At 41.1% G+C, this 18,180-nt stretch overlaps 1 protein-coding gene across 2 annotated transcripts in view; it reads left to right on the top strand.

The window, feature by feature from the left end:
* The first annotated feature begins 5,124 nt into the window (after nucleotides 1–5,124).
* Nucleotides 5,125–18,180, top strand: part of VPS8 (VPS8 subunit of CORVET complex) — a 252,301-nt gene continuing 239,245 nt past the window's right edge. Inside the window, exon 1 of one of the 2 annotated variants that reach the window (XM_003894741.4) lies at nucleotides 5,125–5,213. The gene's annotated coding sequence lies outside the window, so the exon portion shown is untranslated. The remainder of the gene's footprint in view (nucleotides 5,214–18,180) is intronic. The other variant, XM_009201234.4, reaches the window with a different exon arrangement.

Below are 18,180 nucleotides of genomic sequence, written 5' to 3'. Positions count from 1 at the left end.
ACTTCAACCTCCGCCTCCCGGGTTCAAGCGATTCTCTTGCCTCAGTCTTCTGAGTAGCTGGGATTACAGGTGCCTGCCACTATGCCCGGCTAATTTTTGTATTTTTAGTAGAGACATGGTTTTGCCATGTTGGCCAGGCTGGTCTCGAACTCCTGACCTCAGGTGATCTGTCCACCTTGGCCTCCCAAAGTGCTGGGATTACAGGTGTGAGCCACCTCACCCGGCCAAATTATTTAAATAAGCTTGATTCTTTAGAGTAATTTTAGGTTCACAGCAAAATTGAGAGGAAGGTACAGAGACTTCTCATACACTGCCTGCCCCACGCATACATGGTCTCCCCTACCAGAGTGCTACATTAGTTTCAGCTGATGGACCTGCACTGACACATCATTACATCATTATCACCCACATCTAGAGTTTACCTGAGGGTTAATTCTCAGTGTTGCACATTTTGTGGCTTTGGACAAATTTATGATGTTTCCACTATTATAGCATCATACAGAATCATTTCACTGCCCTGAAAATTGTCTGTGCTCCAACAAGCTCCCTTTTTAAAAAAGGAAAAGAGGTCAGTTTATTTTGTGATTGTGAGCAAAAAGAGAAATGACAAAGGGGTCCATCTCCTATTCTCTGCCTTTTGTTCTCAGGTACAGACATTTTTTTTTTTTCTTCAGGAGAGATGTGGCTTATTCTAGATGCAGGGGTAATAGTGATGTCTGGGTTGAGGTCTGCATCCTTCTCTCTCGGGGAAAGCTGGAGGGAATAGAGCTGGTGTAAGGACACCATCCAACTGTGGCAGCCCTCAGTGGCGCCCCCCTTCTAGCTCCTGTGCACCCCGCAGTCCAGCCCTCACTGCTTCCCAAGGCTCTGAGAGCTCACATGCAACTTTTTTTCTCATTGGCTTAATTTCTCTTAAGACCACTTCGCAAAAGCTCCATTGTAATCACTATCTGCTCAACTGCTTTGTCTTACTTACAGGTTTAGTAAATGCAAACATTCTTCTGTCTAGGTCTTACTGACCTGTAGAAAGTTAACTGATGAATGGTACATTGTAAGTCAAAACATACTTTCTGAACCCCAAACATAGTAGAGCTTTTGGTACTCTTTCCAAAAAGAGGAAAATCATTACACTATTCTATATAGAAAAATTTCAATATATAATATGCTGAAACAAATTTTACCTTTCAAAAAAATCTCAATACCTATGTTTAGATAAGTACAAGTGAAACTTTAAGAAATTCCAGTATCACTGTTTCTCAAACTTGGATATTGTTCAGATCCTTTGTAAGGGGAAAAGATTCTCACAGATATCTAGAGTTAGCTTATATATTTTTTATAATGTTGCATACATATATGTGTATGTATATATGCAAACACAAAACTAAGGGCTCCTGATTTTTATAGATTTTATGCATCTATAAAACTAAAAAAATAAATTGAATACAAACAAAACTACTAAATGAAGAAATTCATATCTACAATTTTGATTTAATATAAGGAATGATATTTTGCTGAAGCCAATATTCACATGAATATTGTAATACTGTGTGATGACTCAATTCTCCCACTAACCTTTGTTAGTGCAGCGCACCACAATATAACTTGCCTATAACTTGGTGTCACCACATCATTTGTTTTAAAAATCCTTCTCCGTTTTTTTTTTCTCACAAGTCTGTAACAATTCACTCAGTACTATCTGCCAATCAGAAATCCAGCAGTGAAACTGCATTCCCAGAATAACTATAAAGGGCTGAGAAATTTATATAGATATTCCACTCCAATAGTAATTCCATACAGGTTAAAATGAGAGACCGTTTCATCTATCATATTGGCAAATCTTTTTTTTTTTTTAAAGAACAAATAAATGCCAGTGGGGGTATGTGCGATGGGCACCCTTGAGCACTTCTGGTGAGAATGAAAACTGGCCTGACATTTCTGGAAGGCAGTTTGACCACGGGTATTCACAGACTTAAGAGTTTTCAAAGCCTTTGAATTCCACTTACAGGTTGGTAGCCTAACGAAGGAAATAATTTTAAAATGCGGTCAAAGATTTATGTATAAGGATATTCATGGCAATGTTCTTGTTAGCAGTAAAAAATAGGAACTCCTATATGTCCAAAAATAGTGGAATAATGGAATACATGAAACTATATCATTAATAATTATGTAGCCATGACAAATAATATTTGTGAACAATTTTAGTGATGGTGGATAGTGCTCAAGATGAAAAAAAAGAGGATGGACTATTAACTATATATCCTATAAATATATAGAATACACAACTAAATATGCAGTTCTACTATGTCAAAAATGTAAATATGCAAAGAAAAAGATCCAACAGAAATAAGCCAAAACAATGAGTGCCTTTTTTCTGGGATGTGAGTAATTTCTGCTTTAAAATATTTCCTGAATTTTCCACGTTTTCGACAATAAGCACAAAATTTCTTTTTATTATTAAGGCAAACAGCCCTGGAAAGGATAGCATTTGACATTATTTACTGCTGTGAACAGAGGTACATAAAAGGGCTGTTACTTTGGAGAGTTCTCACAGTCAGTCTGGACCATCCTAAAATATTCTTTATTATAAGTTGAAATCTGCTTCTCTGCAACATCCATACACAGCTCCTAGACTTGCTTTCTTTCTACAGCTATCCAGAATAAGTCTATGAGTGTTGTAGAGATATTTCAAAGGGTCAGTTTTTTAAAGTAATGGCAAAAACCGCAATTACTTGTGCACCAACCTAATAGTTACCTTTCCACTGCTCGCCCCTATGACCCTGCTCTCCCCTACTTCTGCCAATTCCTTTTCCTCTGGATACTTTCTTTTTTTTTTTTTTTTTGAGACGGAGTCTCGCTCTGTCGCCCAGGCTGGAGTGCAGTGGCCGGATCTCAGCTCACTGCAAGCTCCGCCTCCCGGGTTTACGCCATTCTCCTGCCTCAGCCTCCCGAGTAGCTGGGACTACAGGCGTCCACCACCTCGCCCGGCTAGTTTTTTGTATTTTTAGTAGAGACGGGGTTTCACCCTATTAGCCAGGATGGTCTCGATCTCCTGACCTCGTGATCCGCCCGCCTCGGCCTCCCAAAGTGCTGGGATTACAGGCTTGAGCCACCGCGCCCGGCCTCCTCTGGATACTTTCAAAAGTTCTCTGTCACACAGGCTTTCTGGTCTCACCAGCTTGCTTATCCTTCTGTAGACAGTCTCCAGTTTAATAACTTTTCTAGAAAAATGTGATATTCAGAACCAAAGGCCGGTTTCCAGCCTTCTTAAGCACTGCTATCATCTTGCCACTCCTCTGCCCAAGTTCCTCTGGAGGCTCTTACCAGAAGAGCAGAATGCCCCAGCTTAGCGTGCAATGTCCTCCTGGATCTGGTCCCAGCCTTTCCAGCCTCATATCCCACCACATCCCTGATACACACTACACCAGTGTCTTCAAACTATGGGTTGTTCTGCATCACTGAGTACTGAAATGAATTCAGTAACCAGCACTTAAAAAAAGAGAATAGAATAGAATAGAAAATACCAAGTTGCATTTTACATTCTAAGGGCAATTACTGTCTCAACATTATCTATCTATCTATCTATCTATCTATCTATCTATCTATCTATCTATCTATCTATCTATCTATCTATCTATCTTACCTACCTACCTACCTACCTATCATGCACACTCACACATATACGCATACTGTGTGTATTTTTATACTAGGCCATGGCTGAAATATATTTTTTTCTTTTTTTTGAGTTGGAGTCTCTCTGTTACCCAGGCTGGAGTACAATGGCATAATCTTGGCTCACTGCTACCTCCGCCTCCTGGGTTCAAGCGATTCTCCTGCCTCAGCCTCCCGAGTAGCTGGAACCACAGGTGCATGCCACCACGCCTGGCTAATTTTTGTATTTTTAGTAGAGACAGGGTTTCTCCATGTTGGTCAGGCTGGTCTCAAACTCCTGACGAGCTGCCTCGGCCTCCCAAAGTGCTGGGATTGCAGGCATGAGTCACCGTGCCTGACCTGAAATGTATTTCTTACTGTAAGGAATGATTAAAAGAAGGTTGAAAGCCACTGCCCACACCACGGCTACATCAGGCCAGTAACTAGTTCCCAAACTTGCTTCATACTACCTGTGATCCCAGCCTTCCTGCAGCTTGGCATTCTCCCTGCTCTCTGCTACTGAAATCCTTCAAGGCCCCGACAAGATACCACATCCTTCCTTCAGTGTTTCAACTTTTCCCCTTGTCTGTGATCTGAAAATGGTGGTTCAATTGTCTTTCTTTATATTACTCAAAACAGCCTACTTTGTATTTTGTTATGTCTGTACACTGAATTCTTAGACAATAAATATCTGGAGGGCAGGGCAGTGTCTTACCCATCTTTGGGTTCTCTGAAGGCCCAGAAGTCTAGTGAACCTGGCTGATGCTCAAAAATGTCTGCCCAACCGAATGTTTTCTGTATCTCCTTCCAAGAGTATCTTCTGGTGTTCTTCCTCCTATTTCCTTGACCATAGCCCCCAGCAGGCCTAAAATCTGTGTCCTGGGGCTAATGTTACCTACAGTGATGACTCTAGAAATGAGTCTCTTCTGAAAGCTTTCACCTTTCTTCAGGAGCAATAAGAGAAATAAGCGTATGTTTTTATTTATTTTTCAGAAGTTTCCTTTATTTGACACTATGTTTCTCCTATATTTTTGGTGTTAAGATGTATTTTGGGGAGCAATACTGACGATATATTAGAAGATAATAGTTGGTTTTTTAGTATGTGTATGCCTGTTGTCCTTATTTGACAAAATAAATTGGCAATTCTGTGTTCATCTTTTTCTTAAAAAAAGCTAAAAAAAATTTACTGGTCGCAAACTCCAAAAGGCAGGGAATCAGTTCCCCTTCTGGGCTGGCTGCAAGTAAGTTCACTTTCTTAAAGGAGGAGCTTTCTCCTCTCACCTCAAGGACTGCTATTTATTCGTCCGCGCTACTCTTTCCACGTTTCCATTCTCTTGGTCTTCAAGATGTGAATCACCGGTTTTTTCCGTGGGGGAAGCCAGTATATCTCTGGCCCTTTAAATAGGGGCGGGGTGAAGAGGCGCGGACCGCCCAGGAGGGGGAGTAGTGTGAGGGGAAAAGCGGAAGCGAGGCCAGTAGTGGTAGGTAGTGCGCGTGCGTGAGGCTAAAACTGGGGTGCGGTCACGTGGGCCAGCGGTCCGGGGCCGGAATGGCTGCAAGCTCAGGTAACGAGTTTCCAGAGAGCGGGCCCGTGGGGAGGAGACAGGATTGAGGGGCTGTATTCAGGGTAGGAGGAAAGCGCGCGACAGGTCTCTGAGCCTCGGCGCCTCCTCCCAGCGCGACAGCGGCGCGACCTCGGGGAGCGGACTGAGCAGCCCCTGACTGGCTAGCCGGACCCGAGCCACGGGCCGGGCGGGGTTGATTCTTGAGTGGAGGGGCGTGTCCTACGTTGGCCCGGAACTGGGTCGGGCAATTTCCACTTACTGGTTCCAAATGAATGTGAAAATTCAAATGGGCTTAAGTAAAAAGGGATTTATTGGCTCCAAACATGGAAGGGGTTGGGGTATCACTAAATCCAGTGACTCCAGTGATGTATTTGTGTGTCTCTCCCTTTCTGCAAAGGACCAGTAACCCCTCAGTTCCCTATCTCCTTTGCGACTATAATTGCAAGCCTCATTCTGTCCTGTTACAGTCCTGCGACAATTAGGCTGAGGGACTGGGGCACCCGCTCCCCCGACTGTGAGCCTAGGCGGCGGGTGTCATGCCCCTCCCCACTCCCGGGCGGAGCAGGTGTGTAGCCCGTCTGTCGGGCCTGGAAAACAGGTGTGGACCCCTTTATCCTCCAGGGACTGATATCAGGGTGCCTGAGCCTGAGGCTTAGATGGGGTATGCACCTCTTAGGATCGGTGCGCACCCTGTGAGGCTGGTTCCAGTTTGTCTCCACGTGCAAGTTGTGCACCAGAATTAGGGCAGCAGGGTGAAAGGTGGACCTCTAAAGTTCGAGGCTATTCCTGTGCCTTGGCCTGTTCTTCGTGCGTGGCACCTGGGGAAGGAGGAAAACAGCTGCTCAGAGTGTCTGGGTGTACACAATGGGAGTGCTTCACAGGATAGGGTGGGAGGAGGTAGGATCCGTGAGAAGTTCCATGGCCGTGGGTTATCAGGAATAGCTAGCTGGGGAGCCTTCTTTAAATAAACAGACCCCGTCCACTTCTTAAATTCTTGTTAGAACGAATAGGAAGACTTCTGTCCTCTGCACCATCCACCCTCTACCATACTCAATTTTCCCGTACTAAAAAACCCAAAACCCAAGCCAAACAAGCATGGATGTTAGCTTGTGGTGCTAAACCTTATTCCAAATGTCTGCGTTTGGGAGATAATTACATGTTGTCTGTGTATGTCTATGTCTGCCTGTGTGTGTTTGAGGTTTATCTAATATAAATGTGGATGGAGAATCTGCACGTTTGTGTAAGATATGGGTTTGCTCATGGTTAAATTCAAGCACAGAGTAGGTATTGAATCCTCTGGCAGTAGCTGGCCTGTTCTGTAGAATATGCAATAAAGATAAATGGAAAAAAAAAATTCGTTGAACTGTTGGGCTTTATATGGTCAAAGAGGCATATGTGAGAAAATTCTTTCCAGAGCTCTTACAGAGTAATATGTTGATTTTTTCCTTAATGTATTTCCTTCGTATCTGGACCATTGTCAGCAGATAGATGTTTTCTGTCTTCCAGAATATTGGGACATGTTGGTGATTCTTAGCTGTATCTCACTCTTCCATTGACATTTCAACCAGTGTGACACAAAATGTCAGTTATGTATGTGAATGAGAAGTAAGATCTTTTGAACTTAATAAAGTATGTTTAACTTTGGATCTATTGATAGCTTTTATAGAGTTTAGATGGTATGTTCTCTTGATCCACAACTTTAGGTGCCATCTGTACATAGTGGTAAAATCAAACTGTTGTATTCTTAACTGAATCTTGAATGAATATTTGACTTATCTTCACACTGTATGACATTATTAAACGTGTTCTGTGTATTAGCAAGGAACTACAGCTTTGCGTTGGATTTTTCACTGTTATTATGAATTTCTTAGGTTTACTCTAATAGTAATTACACTTTTTTTAGTCAAAGATATTTCTGTTGCAAGCGACAGAAAATTCAAATGGGCTTAAGCTAAAAGGGATTTATTGGCTCCAAACCTGGAAGGGGCTGGGGTATCACTAAATCCAGTGACTCCAGTGATGGAGTACTTGCGTGTCTCTCCCTTTCTGCAAAGGACCAGTAACCCTCAGTTCCCTATTTCCTCTGCAACTGTAATTGCAAGCCTCGTTCTGTCTTGTTACAATCATGGGACAATTAGGGGATACATTCTGAGAAATGCATAGTTAGGCAAATTTTGTCATTGTGCAAGCATCATAGTGTGCTTATACAAACTGAGATGGTATAGCCTACCACACACCCCGAGTATGTGGGATGGCCTATTGCTCCTAGACTGTAAACCAGCACAGCACGTTACTGTACAGAATACTCTAGGTGGTTGTAACACAGTGGCCAAGTATTTGTATATCTAAACATAGAAAAGGTACAGTAAAAATACAGTTTAAAAGATTAAAAGGTAAGTGCACCTGTATGGGGCACTTACCGTGAAGGGAGTTTGCAGGACTGGAAGTTGCTGTGGGTGAGGCAGTGAGTGAGTGGTGAGTGAATGTGAAGGCCTAGGACATTACTGTACACTACTGTAGACTTTTTGAACACTGTACACTTAGGCTACACTAAATTTATGAAAAATTTTTTTATTTCTCCAATAATAAATTAACCTTAGCTTACTGTAATGTAACTTTTATGTTATAAACTTTTAAAAAAGTTTTTAACTTCTTTGTGATAAAACTTAGCTTAAAATACAAACACATGGTACAATTAGCTGTACAAATATATTTTCTTTATATCTTTATTCTGTTAGCTTTTTTCTATTTTAAAATTTTTAATCTTTAAAAACTAAGACACAAACACATTACCCTAGGCCTGCACAGAGTCAGGAAGGTCCCACTGGACTGTCTGCAGAGGCAGTAACACATAGGGAACTGTCTTATGATAACAGTGCCTTCTGGAATACCTCCTGAAGGACCTGCCTAAAACTGTTTTACAGCTAACTTTTTAATTTTTTAATAAGTGGATGAGTACACTCTAATGATAAAAAGTATAGGATAGCAATACATAAACTGGTATATAGTTTATTGTCAAGTATTATGTACTGTACGTAATTTATGTGCTTAGCTTTTATACTACTGGCAGTGCAGTAGGTTTGTTTACACCAGCATCACCACAGACACATGAGTAATGTATTGCATTACAACAGCTATGACATCGCTGGGCTACAGGAATTTTTCAGCTCCATTATGTGTAATCTTAGGGGACCATGGTTGCATATGTGGTCTGTCATTGACCCAAAATGTCTTTTTGGGGCACATGACTGTATATAAGTGCATAAAAGATGTGACTGCAGACAACTCCTGTGTTATGCCATCCAAGGTTAAGCACCCCAGAATAAAGAGAAATTCCAGAAGGACCTTGATTGGCCAGGTAGGACACAAGAATGTGATGTGCCTACTGTTCTGCTCCCGTAGCTAGGCAGATAGGGTACTTGATTGGCAGCACCACCAAAATCATATGGTTGGAATGGAGGAGAAGCAGTTGCCCTCCAGGAAAGATGGCAGAGGTGCTGGGGTGTTTTATCTTTATTTTTTCCGTTGCAATTCAGCAAGATGCTTCCAGTTACTTCTTGCTCTTAAAAAAAAAAAATAAATAAATCTCTTGTGACACTACATCCTTCTTGGTACCTAACCAAGAGAAATTGAGATGACAGTTAATTGCAAGTTAATAAAGAAGGCCATCATCCACTCAGCCTTTACCTAAGTGGAATCCTATCTTTTGCGCATTTAACTTATAAGAATTTACCTGCATTAGTTACGTAAAGAAGAAAAGGGAATATATTTCAGCCTACACAAGGCCCTTATGCCTTTTAGAAGGAGTTCTTTGGGGTTGAAGTGGGTCTGGAAAGAGATTCTCATGATAGTGGAGACAATATTATAGAAGCTGGAAGTGATCATTTTTCTCTGTTATTCATTTCACTTATTACCTCATACATATATTGATATAAAACTGATCAATAAAGTTAGAATTTCTACATTATATATTTGTAGACTTAGTTCATGTTACTGTTTTGTGTATTGTGATAGGGGATTAGATTTTTCTTTTCTAGACTGGAGCTGATTGCGTCTGACAATTCATAGCAGTAACTTAACACTGTATCCAGATTGAGTCTGACAATTCATAGCAGTAACTTAGCACTGTATACAGGAAGGTCTTAGGCACTGTTCCTTCCCTTTTCTTTTTAACATTTTAAAATCTGTATGTACTTATGATCACTCTCGTCATTTAGACGTTCACCAACAGAACAGAAAGAGAAACAGAGTTTGGGCTTTTTCATTGTGGCAGTTCTGGCATTGTGAGCTACAATTACCTAAATGTGCCTTCTTGGAAAGAAATTCCAGGGTCAAGTAAAGCAGCCCATCCCAGTATATAGTAACGTTGCTCTAAATAAGGTCTGTATCTAAAGGCCATGAGTAAGGTGAAAATTGAGTACCCTCAAAGTACTCCAAGAGGGAGTCATATCAGAAACTGACAAGTGTTGGATCTCTCAGGAAGCCCAGTACAGCCAAATCTTGTTTTTCCATGTTGGAACTGCATGGCGTTTGTTATTTTGAGCACAGGTGACATGAATTGCTTGGGTGTGAGGCATGTGAGAACTGAGACAGAGAACAGCAGCTGACCGTCTCCTATTCTGTGCTTACTATGAAGCACAAAGTTATTGAGTGGAGGTATGCAGAGTCTCTGGCTCTATGTGAATCACTTCTTTTTCTCTCCTTCCTGTTGCTGAAGGTAATAGATGAAATCCTGTAAATTGAATGGAAGTATGGTACATTTCCACTGAATTCATCTTGGCCTCTAGGCTGAATTAACGTAAAAGAACATAAAACATCCGAGATTGTGGGGTTTGCATCATGTTATAAATGAGCTAAATGATTTAAAAATATCTCTCCTAGATGCAAAGAATGGAACTTGCACAGATGGAGGCGTTTTGGAGTAGTGTAACTAACCATACTTTATATTACATGACCAGACTGCTATTTGAGATTCTGGAAGCCAGTGATGCAGTCTTGCTTGGGTATTTACCCAGGGAGGGAGGGATGGGTGGATTGATCAGCTACCGTGTCGTATCGGCACAGGGAATAGAATGGTGAACAAGGCAGGTCTGGTCTTTGCTCTCCCACGGAACCTGCATTCCAACTGGGGGCAAGGAATGGTGGTTTAGACAATGAGGAAATGATTACAATGTGATAAGTGTAGTAAAAGAGGAGAACAATGTTATGGGTGCATATTAACAGGGAACATAGCCTAGTTGAGCAGGGCAAAAAAAAGGGTTTTCTAAGGAAGCAAAGTTTTAGCTGATAGTTGATAAATATAGCTGATAGTTGATAAATATAACCTGCAGTGGTTGACAAGCTTGACTACATATAAGTAATATTCATTTATAACTTGGCTTACTTATTATGACATAGATTCCTATATGCTGTGAGTCAAATAACATCCTCTGGAGCTTAACAATTACAAGTAATAACACTTATGTATTTAATTTGCAACGCAGATGTTGTTCCTGTCTCTAATTCCCATGTTAATCAAACATTTTTTGAATGTCTCCCTAGCTGTGCAAGCCAGTAAGCCCAGTGTTGTGGAATATTCAAAGAAGCATGGCCCCATTTTTATTATATAGCTGGGGAGAAAAGATAGTCACGTGGTAAATTCACTAATGAATCAGTATGAGGAAAGAGCCAAGCCACTGTTTTAAAAGAAGACATATTTTCTGAATTCAGAGGATGGTTAGGGAAGGAAGAGGTCATAGGCAGATCCAGTTTGAACAGTGCCTGGAAGGAAGAAAGGAAGTTAGATAAATGTAGAGAAAAAGGAAAGGAAAGGGAAGGTGAATCAGCTCGAGCAGACATGGAGGGAAAGTGGAAGCTATCCATGAAGGACTCTTAGTGCAAAAATAATAAATTCAATTGTAAGGGAAGAAGCCGGAGGGATCCGCTCGTGTGATAGCTGGAGTCACAGGCTTAGAATTTGGGATTTTATCCTGGAGGCATTGGGAATCTGTTAAAAATAAGTCCACTTGTGCTGGGCACAGTGGCTTACACCTGTAATCCCATCACTGTGGGAGACTGAGGCAGGCAGGTGGCTTGAGCCCAGGAGTTTGAGACCAGCCTGGCCAACATCATCTCTATGAAAAATTCAAAAAATTAGCTAGCCTTGGTGGTGTGCGCCTGTAGACCCAACTCCTTGGGAGGCTGAAGTGGGAGGATTGCTTGAACCTGGGAGGCAGAGGTTGTAATGAGCCGAGATCATGCCACTGCACTCCAGCCTGGGTGACAGAGGGGGATCCTGTCTCAAAAAAAAAAAGTCCGTTTGCCAGAGGAAGGTAATAGAAAACTAATAGAAGTTAACTCACTATTGCATTTTTTTTCTTTTACAAAACAAACCACAAAACAAAACAAAGGAATGAAGAGAAATGCTTGGATTGGGAAGGCCAAAAATAAAGTTTGCATGTAATGTTGTTACTATATCATGATTTTGTGATTTTTTTTCTAGCATTATATGGTAAATAAAAACTTGATTCTATTTCATTGTAATGTGAAAAAGTATCTCATATGACACTTTTAGGAGGAAAAGAATGTCAGAGAATTAAATAGGCTCGTGGAGCTTGAGAACAGTTAGGAATAAATGTTTGCCGAGATGAAAACTGGTGAGAAGCCAGGCATGGTGGCACAGGCTGGTAGTTGCAGCTACTTGGGAAATGTGAGGTAGCAGGATCACTTGAGGCCAGGAGTTTAAGGCTAACCTGGGCAACATAGGAAGATTCCATCTCTTAAAAAAAACTGGTGGAAGTTTAACTTGGCCTTATATAGGTCACACATTCTAGAGTTCTTATTCAGTTAGCCAGTGTCATAATTAAGTCATTGCTGTTTATATGGCATATATCTTTTTTTAATAGTCCTTGAATCTATTAAGTGGTTGGAAATAACAAGAGGAAATAACAGAATTATCAAGATGTCAGATAATCTTATGTCTGAACTATTAAAATACTCATTTATCAGCACTCAGAAGAGGACAGCGTACTGGGTAATTGTGATTCCGTGACATATATTTCTTACCAGATTAATCTGATTTCGTTCTAAGAGAGATTAAGAAATACTTCATGTAGCCTGTTTTGTTATGTGCAAGTACTGGCTGGTATGGCATCCCCTTAAGAACTATAAAAACACTAGCTCACATGATGGTTGGGTGAAGAACTAATTGTAGAATTGCATCCCAACAGGAATTTATGAGTGGTTCATTATCCACCTTTTACTGGGATAACATTTAAGAGATAGCTGAAGCAGGATCGGTATCAAGTGTGAAATATTAAGTATCATATATTAAGCATTTCATCATTGGTGCATATATTGGAATGAAGGGCCTACTTAATAAACACATGGCAACACCAACCCACAAGAGAAGGGTTAATATTTCAGAATGTTGGATATGTGACCAGAAACAAATTAACTTATATTTATTAGTACAGTTGACCCTTGAACAATGCAGGGGTTAAGGGCACTGCCCCCTCAACCAGTGGAAAATCCGAGTACAACTTGTGACTCTTCAAAAACTTTACTACTACTACCTACTGTTGACCAGAAGCCTTACTGATAACATTAATGGTCATTTAACACATATTTTTTGTGTTATTTGTATTGTATACTATATAGTTACAATAAAGTAAGCTAGAGAAAAGAAGATATTAAGAGTCTAAAGAAGAGGAAATATATTTGCTTTTCATTATGTGGAAGTGGATCATTATACAGGCCTTCATCCTTGTCTAAACGTTGAGTAGGCTGAGGAGGAGGAGGAGGGGTTGGTCTCCCTGTCTTGGGTGGAAGAGGCAGAGGAAAACCCACCTGTAAGTGGACCCTTGAAGTTCAAACCTGTGTTGTTCAAGGGTCAACTGTCTATTCATTTTCTATTGTTGCCGTAAATTACCGTAAAGTTAGTGGTATAAAACAATGCAGATTTATTTTACAGTTGTCATTAAAATTAAGAGGTCAAGACAGGACTTCAGTCCTTCTGGAGGCTCTAGGAGACCATCTGTTTCCTTGTCTTTCGCAGCTTCTAGAGGCTGCCTGCATCCTTGACTCCTGAGCCCCGTTCTCCATCTTCAACGCCTGTGACATGGTGTCTCTCTGATTCTACTTCTCGTGTCACATCTCTTTTTCTGGCGTTCTCTTCTGCCTCTCTCTTCCACTTTCAAGGACCTCTGTGATTACATTGGACCCACCCAAATCATGCAGAATAATCTTCCTGTCAAGGTCTTAATTTAACCTGCAAAATCCCTTTTGCCATATCAAGTAACATATTCATAGTTTCTGGGAATTAGGACTGTCACTCTTGGATGCCTTTATACTGCCTACCACAGGTAGTTTCCCAGCTCAGGTACTTTCTGAAAAATTCACAGAAGCTGCTCATGTGAACTCTCCTTTTGAAAAAATGTGAGCATGATGACATTTTGATTCATCAGGTCTCTTTGGTTTGGAAAAATTGACTAAAATGAAGAAAGGAGTAACTGCTAGTAAGTGACAAAAGAGGGACTTGGGAAGGGGACGTAGTTGGCTTCACTAATAAAACGTAGACTAATGTTGATGTTAAAAAAATCCAAAACATGATTTTAGAATGAGTTAGCAACAGTAAGACACTTCTGTTATAATGAAAGTTTTTATTAAGTGTCCCTGTTGTTTTGGTGGGGGCTGTGCTACTCTTAGACAAAACCCCTACCATTCAGCTCATGAAGAACTGCTATGATACCCAGGATATTGTTCTGATATGCTTAGCACTGGCTAGACCTATACAAAAATACTGGATTTTGTTTTAGAATCTTTAACTTTAGAAAAATTTGAAAATCTTGAGGTTTTAAATATAATAGCTAATATCTGTTGAAAATTATGTCCAGACATTATTCTAAATACTTTATTGTCATATCATTTGTTCCTCACAGGAGCCCTGCGAAGTAGGTAGTTGCATTCATAAGAGTCAGGACTCCCAATTTTATGTGCTAAAAGAAAGGGGGAAGTTGGGAGAGTATATGTTGGCTTATGTAGCCAAACTGCCACAAGGCAATGGGCAGAGCTAACTTCATAGAAGACTAGAATCTGAGGTTTGAATAATATCAGGACTTTCTTCTCTATTTTGTTTTTTTTTTTTTAGAGACGGAGTGTTGCTCTGTTGCCCAGGCTGAAGTGCAGTGGTGCGATCTTCTTGGCTCATTGCATCCTCCGCCTCCCAGGTTCAAGCAATTCTCCTGCCTCAGCCTCCTAAGTAGCTGGGACTGCAAGCACACGCCACCACGCTTGGCTACTTTTTTTTTTTTTTTTGTATTTTAGTAGAGACGGGGTTTCACCATGTTGCTGCCCAGGCTGGTCTTGAACTCCTGAGCTCAGGAAATCCACCCGCCTCGGCCTCCCAAAGTGCTAGGATTACAGGTATAAACCACTGTGTCTGGCCTCTACTTCGTTTTTTAGATAGGTTTCATTCTTGCTAGAGAATCTGTACCTAGAACCTAGTTCTGTCAATAGAGGTACATCTCCAGTGACAGATGCTTAGCAAGTGTTTAGTTAGGTGTGTGTTAAGTGAATGATTTCTTTTCTGCAGAAGAGAGCTGGGTGGGGAGTGTGGGGTCTGCTCATCTGCGTTATTCGTTGTATAGAGAACAGGAAATACCTGTTCCTCATCAGTTCCATTTTAATGAATCCTGGTGAAAGACTCTGGCTATCACATAATCCCTTTTACCAAAGGATTTTTGACCATTAGCCTCTACAAGAACAAAAGGTTTGAAGGAACCCTTCCCAGAACAAGAGGCGCTGTTCTGAGCAAACAACGTAAAGTCTACAATATTCCATTTTAATGATATAGAAATAGAGAGGTTCAGAAAAGGTAAACAAATTGACCAGGGTTACAGATGGGATGTCATAAAGGCCAGATTCAGACTTGATTTATTTATTTTATTTTTTGGGGGGTCGGGGTGGTGATAAATGTTTATTTCCTGGTCATTTCTTTTTTTGAGGCAGTCTTGCTGTCTTGCCCAGGCTGAAGTGCAGTGGCGCCATCTCGGCTCACTGTAAGCGCTGCCTCCTGGGTTCACGCCATTCTCCTGCCTCAGCCTCCCGAGTAGCTGGGACTACAGGTGCCTGCCACCATGCCCGGCTAATTTTTTGTTTTTTTTTTTTTAGTAGAGATGGGGTTTCACCATGTTAGCCAGGATGGTGTCGATTTCCTGACCTGGTGATCTGCCTGCTTCGGCCTCCCAAAGTGCTGGGATTACAGGCGTGAGCTACCGCGCCCGGCCTATTTCCTGGTCATTTCTAAGAAAAGTGGCCACAACTGCAGACCTGAGTTTAATAGACTCTTTGGCTTGTGTTCTTTCCACTTTGCCACCACATCCATCAGTAAAAGGAGTTCTGTGAAATGAAGGACAGAAATGGGGCGAGGTAGCTTGGCGGGATGAAGTCTTGAGGGAGTGCTTGATCACCTGACACTTCTTCAATGTGATATTGGGGTTCACGGATGCTAACTTGTTATATGGTCTTGGAACCTCTTAATAACTCCAGATATGAGATAAAAAGAGCTGGAAAAAATTGTTTTTCTTTATGAGTTATTTTGGAGAGACAAATATAAAATATGAATCATTTTAGATTATTAAATCATTTAAATAAATATTATTTTGCCATATGGTCTTTCCCACTATTTTTGAAAAACGTATAAGAATAAAAGTTAATAACTATCTATAGGAACCACTGAAAGTGAATTAGATTGCGCGTGTTTGTAAATACTTGTTAAATAATTGCAACCATTCTTGCTTAGTGATACAAATAGGAGTTGAAAGACTTTATTAAAAAGTAATTTGTCATGAGCCAAGGTCTTTGAAGAAATGCATATAAACATTAGTATTGCTACGGCATTTGGGTTATTGCAAAAGGAGCCCTATATTTAGAACCTGATGATGTTGGAAAGATACTTTAAAATGTTGCCAGGCAAAGAGTGGCCTCAGTTATGTGTTCTAGGAATGTGTTTGATAGCATGTGTTTTATAGGACATGACCCTATAAACAGAAAGCCTACTTTCTGTAGCACGTGAAAGAAATTAGTTTGTATTTGGTAATATACCAAATAGTGTAATAGCTAGAAAAGTTGGTTTCAGCTCTTGAAAAGTCAGTTTCATGAGTCCATGATTTATACAAAGTAACAATTCATTTCTTTTAATATGATAAAAATGAAACATGAAAGGAAGTGAAATTAATTATAGGTACTAAAATAATGAGCTTCATTAGATAAAATTGTCAGTGAATTTTTGGCATATTGTTTAAAAGCAACTAATCTCAGTTCACTTTTTAAAAAATTAGTTATTTCAAGCCAGGCATGGTGGCACATACCTGTAGTCCCAGCTACTCAGGAGGCTGAGGCTGGAGGATGGCTTGAGCCCAAGAGTTGGAGGCTACGTTGACAATATAGTGAGCTCCATTTCTTTTTTTTTTTTGGGGCCGGGAATGCAGCTCTGTGCCAGGCTGCAGGTGCAGTGGCGGATCTCCCAGCTCCTGCAAGCTCCGCCTGCCCTCCGGGTTTACGCCATTTCTCCTGCCTCAGCCTCCCGAGGCGCCTGGGACTACAGAGCCCGACACCCAATGCCCGGCTAGTTTTTGTATTTTTTAGTAGAGCGGGGTTTTGCCGTGTTAGCCAGGATGGTCTCGATCTCTGACCTCATGATCCATCCCGTCTCGGCCTCCCAAAGTGCTGGGATTACAGGCTTGAGCCACCGCGCCCGGCCGAGACTCCATTTCTTTTTTTTTTTTTTTTTTTTGGAGGCGGAGTCTCCCTCTGTCGCCCAGGGCGCAGGGTGCAGTGGCCCGGGATCTCCAGCTCACTGCAAGCTCCGCCTGCCTGCGCCATTCTCCGGCCTCAGCCTCCCGAGAGTAGCTGGGTTCTGGGGCCCCGCCACCTTGACTAGTTTTTGTATTTCTTAATAGAGCGGGGGTTTTACCGTGTTAGCAGGGGATGCCGATCACTGACCTGCGTGATCCGCCCGACTCGGCCTCCCGAGACTCCATTTCTTAAAAGAAATTAAGTGACTCAGTAATTGCAAGCCTTTTTTTTCTGCCTTCACTAACATGCACAATCTAATTTACTAAGAGAAGCTGACTACAGCGCAAGGGTTGTTGGTGGTAGTGGTGTTTATACCCACTAAGGGCAATATGTAGTTTGAAAGAGCTTTGCACTGAGAATTTTGCCAGTTGTTTGGTACTGTGAAAAACATCTAGTTTAGAAAACAAAATGATCTTTATTATTATTATTATTATTATTATTAGGGCATTGTTTGTGTTTTCATGTTTTTGCTTTATTCTAAACAGATAAAGCTAATTGGACTTTTTAAAGTTAGGTCACTTGTAGCCTAGTTGAAACACAATGTAAAATCATTTAAAAGCAAATTTAATTATTAAACTTACAGTAATGTTTTAAGTATATTTAACTTTCTAAAAATGACAGTTTTGCAAGTAAACCAAATTATCTGTGATTTTTGATATAAGAGCGATCTATCATTTAGAGCTGTGAAATAATAAAAAGCTATATACTTTTCTAGTTTTCTTTAGTATCTTATTTTTCTCTGAAAGTATCCATGTTTCTCTATGACTAGCTCTCTTTCTAGAACTCTCTGGTAGGCTATGGAATTATTATTATTATTATTTTTTTGGAGACGGAGTCTCGCTCTGTCGCCCAGGCTGGAGTGCAGTGGCCGGATCTCAGTTCACTGCAAGCTCCACCTCCCGGGTTTACGCCATTCTCCTGCCTCAGCCTCCCGAGTAGCTGGTACTACAGGCGCCCGCCACCTCGCCCGGCTAGTTTTTTGTATTTTTTAGTAGAGATGGGGTTTCACCGTGTTAGCCAGGATGGTCTCAATCTCCTGACCTCGTGATCCGCCCGTCTCGGCCTCCCAAAGTGCTGGGATTACAGGCTTGAGCCACCGCGCCCGGCCGGCTATGGAATTATTTTATCTTGG

This window comes from Papio anubis, chromosome 2 (assembly GCF_008728515.1).
Source record: "Papio anubis isolate 15944 chromosome 2, Panubis1.0, whole genome shotgun sequence".
Lineage (NCBI taxonomy): Eukaryota > Metazoa > Chordata > Mammalia > Primates > Cercopithecidae > Papio > Papio anubis.
This window is presented reverse-complemented; position numbering and strand designations above follow the sequence as displayed.